This window comes from Wyeomyia smithii, chromosome 3 (genome assembly GCF_029784165.1).
Source record: "Wyeomyia smithii strain HCP4-BCI-WySm-NY-G18 chromosome 3, ASM2978416v1, whole genome shotgun sequence".
NCBI classification, from domain to species: Eukaryota; Metazoa; Arthropoda; class Insecta; order Diptera; family Culicidae; genus Wyeomyia; species Wyeomyia smithii.
Window position 1 is genome coordinate 179374104 of NC_073696.1, and position 7543 is coordinate 179381646.

The window sequence follows — 7543 nt, forward strand, 5'->3', positions numbered from 1 at the left end:
CTTCAGCAAAGTTTTTCTGCATAAGATTACTTACAACTTTGCTAAAACCTCACTTTGATTTGATAAGTAATTAAAAAAATCATTTCACTTTTAGGAGGATTAATCAAAAATCTATTTGCATTAAAAGTTTCCCTTAAGATAAACAGAAACTTTGTCGAATACACTATAGCATTTCAAAAGCATTTTCACGGTCAAAAGGTTGCCGATCACGTTTTTCACGTTTTAAACCAGTGTGCAAAGTGCAACTTTAGGCCACCCTTATGTGTAAAAAAAGTTAGTTCAAACGGTAATATTTAAATGCAATGAAGAAAATTCAGATTCCGAAATCCTGAAGGACAAGGAAATTATTAAAAAAGTTGTCAACCTGTAAGCAAATATTCTTGGTTTTTATACATCGGATCAAAAAATATATAACAACGAGAAGGAAAAAAAGCAGTTTAAATAAAAAGTCTGTATGGATGTAAATGAATGTTGAAAAAAAAAAAATTGTGATAATAACGTAACGGCTCAATTTTTTTCTTTTTTTCTGGATGACATACGTTTTGGAAACAAACTATCACACGCGGCTAAAGGTCTCCTAGAAAGCCAAAAATACTATGTGTTTCAAATTGTACTTGAAACAAGTTGGTTCACACTTATAGTTGGTTTTTTTTTAAAATAAACTATACGTAGACAACTAGCAACAAAATGAAGTATTTGAAGCCCTATTGTTGAAAATGTTTCAGGATTCGATATAAGGTACAATTCGATATAAAGTACAACTTGAAAATCAAAATGTATCTTATATCGAAGTTTGCCTGTACTTCCAAAACGATGATTACTTACCGTAAATAATGCTTGCTTCGTTTTGTTATTAGACTTCATACAAAATATTGAAACGTTTGAGAAAGACAGTTGAAGTTCGACTCCACAGCAGCAATTCTAACGAAGAACAGAATTTTGATTTTCCTCAGCCGCAACCGCAGGATGCAACATCCAACAGCTTGATATACTGTTTCGTGACTTAGAGTGCTGCACTCTGTCTTTCTGCTTCCATCCGACAATACGTGTAGAATTTGGTTGGCAACAAGAATAAAATCTTTTTGCGTCTTACGAAACTGGGAAAAAAGAAGTAACTTGAAAAAAGGTGGAGCCACCTATAACGTGAGTTTAAATAAAAATTGCAAAGTGCGAGCTTGCGATTGGTTGGCCGTTTACCCCTTGATTTTTTGGTTTAGTTTTTCACTGGATTACAATTATAAAGATAATATTAAGCTATTTATTATACCAAAATTGTGAGGGAAACTTTTCCTATTGATAAAGACATTTGTGTTAAAGATCTGTTCAGTTAAAGGAACAATGCGTGCTGAATGAAATATTAAACCGCAAATGATAGATTTTCAACTCTTAATTCCAACTATATTAACACAAAGTATGGGCAATAGGGTGGGGAAAAATGATCGATTTTCCAGAACCAAGTTTTTTGGGTTCCTTTTGGGGCCCCAAACAACACTAAACTTACCGAAAGTCGATTGGTTTTGTCTCCGCTTGGCGCATTGCTATTCAAATTTGTATGAAAATTTATATGGGAAAACCTACTTTTTTGCATTTACCTTTCTAGAGAGTTCAATAATGATCTGAAAATGTACTACATTATGTAAAAGTATAGTATTTTAGATGCCTAACAACTTTGCAGAAGGCCCTGAAGAGCTAGGATGTCCCTAAGAAGAGCTATAGCTGTTCAAAGTTGAGTATGTCGATTTAAATGCAGAAAATCTTCTTTTCTGCCAACATTACCAATGTACCGGCGCCAGTAGGATTCCCATCAGAAATAACCCGTCGTAACAAGTTTATACACTCAGCTGGATCAAACAAACAAATTCAGGTCAATATTCTAGGCGTAGGTAGAATCTACAACGTGTTTCAGAGGTTACTTCTGATAGAAATCTGACTAACGCCGGTACACTGGCAGTGTTGGCAGAAAAAAAAGATTTGCAACATAAATTTTGACATACTCAACTTTGAACAGCTCCAGTATTTTTTGGGACACCCTAGTTTTTTGTCTTCGGCCAACTTGTTAGGCATCAAAAAACCTACCATTTGAAGTCATGAAGCCGCTTTGAGCTGTTTAGAATGGAAAATGCAAAAAAGTTTTTCCATACAAATCTCCATATAAATTTGAAATGCAATGCGCCAAGCGGAGACTAAACCAATCGACTCCCGATAAATTTAGGGTTGTTTGGGGCTCCAAATAGAACAAAAAAAAACTTGGTTCTGGCTTTCTGCTATCAAGTTTCGTTTTTTCCAAATAACGATTCCCCACCGAAATGGGCAATCTTGACCTTCCGATCTAGACATTGGCACAATCTGAGACGTAGTTCTACTTCAAAATAAATACACTAAGGTCGCTTTTATACGCGCGTTTTTGTTACGCGGGTTTTTTTACGTAACTTTTTTACGCTGATTCCGGAATTCACGCGTTTTTTACGCGGATTCCGGAATTTACGCGGCTTTTTTACGTGTTTTTTTACGCGGCACGTATCCCCCGCGTTAAAAGCGACTTTAGTGCAGGCTACATTCCACCTCAAGTTTCTGTTGCATGTCAACTCGAATTTTGCTATGGCATTGCTAATACACAGAGTAGTAGTAGAGTTCAACACAACATATTTTAATTTATATGGAAATCTCATTTGCAGAGACACGAGAGACGAACAAATTTTCAACACTATAACAAACATGACATTTCTAATACGCTCATTTATAGTACAATACTACATATAAATCAAGGTCGTTTTGCACTTCTGAAAGGACCTTACCTCGCACCCCCAAAAACGGTGTCTTCAGGAACATTCTTATTTATACTTACCTTCCGCAAGCACTAACAAACATGTAAGAGTATTTCAATTACTTTTGATCCCTTCCGTTCTGGATCAATGCTAACGATGTGACTCGTTTTAGTGGGAGCAATTTTAATTGAAATTGTAACTCTTAGCTTTCTCGCCTCGGGTGAATGGGTGTCAAATGCAGTACCATTACAGCACAGTTTAAACAAGCATTCTCTCAACAGCTTCTTGCTGATTACTACGGATTGTAACAGAACGGGATGAGTTTGCTTACTTCTGAACCACTGCACAATCCTTCCGAAATGTTATATTGAATCGTGGTGAGAACATTTGGCTCTGTATGATATTTGATTGACCTGCAAGACATCTTCTAGCTACAATGAAATCAATGAATAGTACGGCGATTGAGAAAATAATCATGTCATGTTAATTGAGTTTGTTGAGCTTAAACTTCATTAACCACCACCGATTGCCACTTCACAAATCGATCTATGCATCAAATATAATAACTATTACTTGGCATAAGCTATTCGATGTGCATCCCTAAAAAACCCTGCATGCTGATTCATGTAAACCGGCAGGCGTCGGGACCGATTATACACCTTAGTCATCCTGGTTTTACGAGAATGCATGATTATTTAAAAAATGCCAAACTAATCGCCAATAAAATACTATCGTCATAGAATGGAATAGTTTTCCATCTTGCTTGTTGTTTTTCTAAAATCTAAAATGCATTTTCTCAAGACAGGAGAAACAAGTTGAGCAAATGTCTTAGTTTCGGTTAAACGCATACATTCTAGGATCAGATTTTTTTCCACTTGCGCTTGCAACCAGAATATGAAAAAAGATCTGCCTTAGTTCACTCAAAGAAAGTTAGAGCTATCAAACGAAAATTTTAACTCTGCGATACCCCCGGAGTGTGCACCAGTTTTTAACAGTGTAGAGAAAGTAATCCAATATCAAGATTTTTCGTCTGAATCCGTGGTACCATCTGGTGCTGTATATATTTCCAGTGATTAAGACAAGTTAGCGCGTACCTGAGACAGTGTTCAAAAACTTAATGAGCAGTTCGTTCAGATAAAGACAACGGGGTAGGCAAAATGGATAAACCTGAAATAATTAACGCCGATCCGTACCAGGAGTGTACATTTTAGAGTGATGAACCCAGGAATGCTATAGAAAGCCAAAATCACTCAGCAAAAGATAACCTGTGTGACGTAAGGCGGGATACTTGGAAGTTTACTTTAAAATGACAAGAATCCGATGGCCAATGCATTCCCCGTTAAATATCCCAATGTAAAATATCCTGCCAGTAAATAAGATCTCGAGTTGTGTCGAAGCTGGTCGTGAGCTTCATGAATTTTGCGTAAATCCCTGGAACATAGTCGTGCTCCACCATACCATGCGGAGGGATATCTTACCACAAACACTCAAATTGATTAACGCACAACATTTTTTTCATCAAATTCTCATGGAAAAAAAAAAAAGAAAGATGAACTACCGTTTCCTTATTTTTAGGAAGAACGAAATTATAATGATATTCGGTATATTTTGCAAATCGACACCAGCAGAACGTTTCTGATTCTTACAATTTCAGTGCCCAGAAAAAAAAAACAACTTTCCACTAAATTGCACACCGGATTTTTGACAATCCGTTGGAATAAGAGGAACTAACAACAGCGGAAGAAAATAATCACAAAACTGCTGAACTGAATGGGTGTGACAAGAAGTTTGCAGACAAAATTCATCACAAGCAAAAAAGTAAAAGAAACGTTTCAAAAGATGAGCCTACCATTTTACCCGGCAGTCACTAGCTAAATCAAATGTATCTGCAGACAAGACAACGCAGATCGTCACAAAAGTGGAAAACTCTACATGAGCAGTTGCAGACAAACCCACCGCAGATTTGAAATCCACCTAAGAAAAATTAAAGTGATTAAAGTGTAGCAGACAGAGTGTAGAACGAAAAAACACTTTAAAAAAGGTTTTTCTGTTGAATTTTTGGGAATCTATACACGCTGTTATTGCGGAGAACTCGTTAACGAATAATAAGACGCACCAATCAAAGCAAAAAAGTATAGTATTTCTCTGTGGGATTTACTACCTGCATTAAGCGGTCTCCTTTTTCAGTTGAAAATCGAGCCCCGTCCTGTTGATGAGCACAATTATGACGTTAAAAGGTAAATCTAAAAGTTTAACCTCAACGAAAGTAAAGTTAGAGGAAAAAATCTCGATGAAGTTTTTGGGTTTCTTAAATTATTATTGGCTAACGTTAGCACTATCCTAAATTATTTTAAAACTGTTCTAATGTTTAGTGTTCGTGAACCAATTCATATCACTCCAACAAGCCCCACTTTCTTTCTCATTTATTCTGAGCGCTATTAAATATCATTATCCGCTGAAACGAAGTCTGCAGAAAAGCATTCGGCCATAAGGATATCGCAGAAAAAGTTATTCCAGAGGCGTCAAAACTGATAAAATTACAGAGACGGCAACGAAAACTCTCCCTGTTGCTATTAAAATATGAACTCTATCGTAAAGTTAGTTAGTTTGTAGCCGCTTGACAAACGTGGCAGGGAGTAATTGCAACCTAACGAGACCCTTTAGCACATCACTATGCTTTGCTACACCAGCAGACACAGCCCCGAAGAGATAGATACAAGCAGGAAAGTGAATACGTAATTCGCAACGAGTTTTTTCGCACAAACGGAATAATTATGTTAATGCATCGATTTGGATGCTCTTTAATTTCGTATCGTATAGGGGTCAAAACAACAAAAAGTGCCGACTTCGCATTTCGTTCAAAGCGATTGAAGCAAAACTGTTATAAAATGAATTAATGTAGATAGCTTTATTGACACGTCTATTTAATTGGTTGCGAACTACGAAATATTCATCTTTACAACAATTTCCGATGTTATCAGATATATTTTTTCCTCTACAATCTGTAATCATTCTACAAGGCCTAGTATATAAATGATGAATGATCAGCTAAGAAGAGCACACTATATCTACGCTGCTATAACAAGTCAATTCAACTACCAAACAGACAATTGACATAAAGTTACTTCAACAAACCATAGGTTGTACACTAGGGTAACTTTCTATTACACTGCCCCTGAAAGCCTTTCGTTTCAGAAGACTGTCCAGTTGATGAAGATAAGAGCACTTGCGTAGAACAACAGTATTGAAGCAAACCAAACTTTCTTCTCTGTCCGCAAAATAAACGGCAGCGAAAATGCAAAGTCAACATCGCCTTGTGGTGAAAAAGTGACGGAAAATCTATTCTGTTTATTCTCTCTTATTTCCGGCCATAGAAAAAAAAATCGTCCGCCAGATCCACAGTAACAAGTGAACTAACACCCTTATGCTGAAACAAGTGCTCTTAGTTGAGAAAATACCACGAAACGACTGAATTGTTATAATATATGTAGGAAAAAAAAAAGTTGCGTCAGACTGAATGGGGTGAAAGCTGATTGTAATATTTGAATTTGAGTTATCTCCCAGTTGATCTCGAACAGCGATGCTGATTCAATAATCCGTTCTTCGCATGCTCTCGATGCGAATCCGATGCACGGATAGACTAAACGCTGCACGTTGACAGTTGGATTTCGAACCAACTTGTCTATGGCGTTGGCAGCACCTGGAAATGAAAAAGAAATTCAATGAAACGAGGGCCTTATCAAACTAAGCAACTTTGCATATTTCTTATTTTCGGAAATTTATCTTTTTGCCTTTCTTCTGTAAACACATTTACCTAGATACAACTTATCAACAAGCACGACTTGTAGAAAAAAATGTGGATTTTCTTTCGAAAATATTGTTTGAATTGAGTTTGAATTTTATACAGGAAAACATTTCATTTGTTTTCAAACAACCATGCGTCTCCATTAGATTGTCCATTTAACGACGGTGTATAGCTTCGCGGGATTCGGGAAATGAATATTTGATTTTCCGGGAAATCCAGAGAAAATTGTTTGAAAATGCATTGAAATAATGATTAAAATGGACAATTTTCAAAAAAAAAAAAAAAAAAATAACAAAACACATTAGTTTAGTTTACAGTTTTTTTGTGAACTTACGACTGAAAGTTCCCGAGGCAGCTCTTCGTAATGAAGAATTTTTACGCGATTTACTGTATCAATTAGGGTGGTGTTGGATTCTGATTCTGATTGTTCTTCGGTGGCGTTTCCAGGTTTTTCCTGGAGAGTAAGTACGTCAAATTATTGTTCTGAAAAAAAATCATCAAGAATTCCAACTCCCTGTCTCATCGTGTGTATCACACCCACTTTTGAACTTGGTCGTATACTTACAGGGAAGGGTAGTTATTCTCCTTGGAGGACAGCTTGTCTGAGCGTCTGTTCCCCGTGTCAGGTGGCTCAAACAGCGACTAATCAGGAGCGCACAGCAGAACTATGGAATGTGGTGGCTCGCCAGCTACAAACAAGACGATTGCCCCGTCACGAGACCAAGCATCCCTGTCCATAATAATTCCATAGTAAGAAGTAAATACGAGCCGCAACAATCGGCAAAGACCTAAGCGAAGAAATAAGGACGACAACAAGAAGCTCGGTATATGGAATAGCATGCTGAACGTGGCGGGTGGCGACCTGATCTTGCTGGATCAGCTAGAACCCTGCCACTTCGACGACGTGGCGCTCATGGAACTAAATATGTTCAAGACCATGAGATTTTAAGCGGTAAATTTTATACGTATTTGT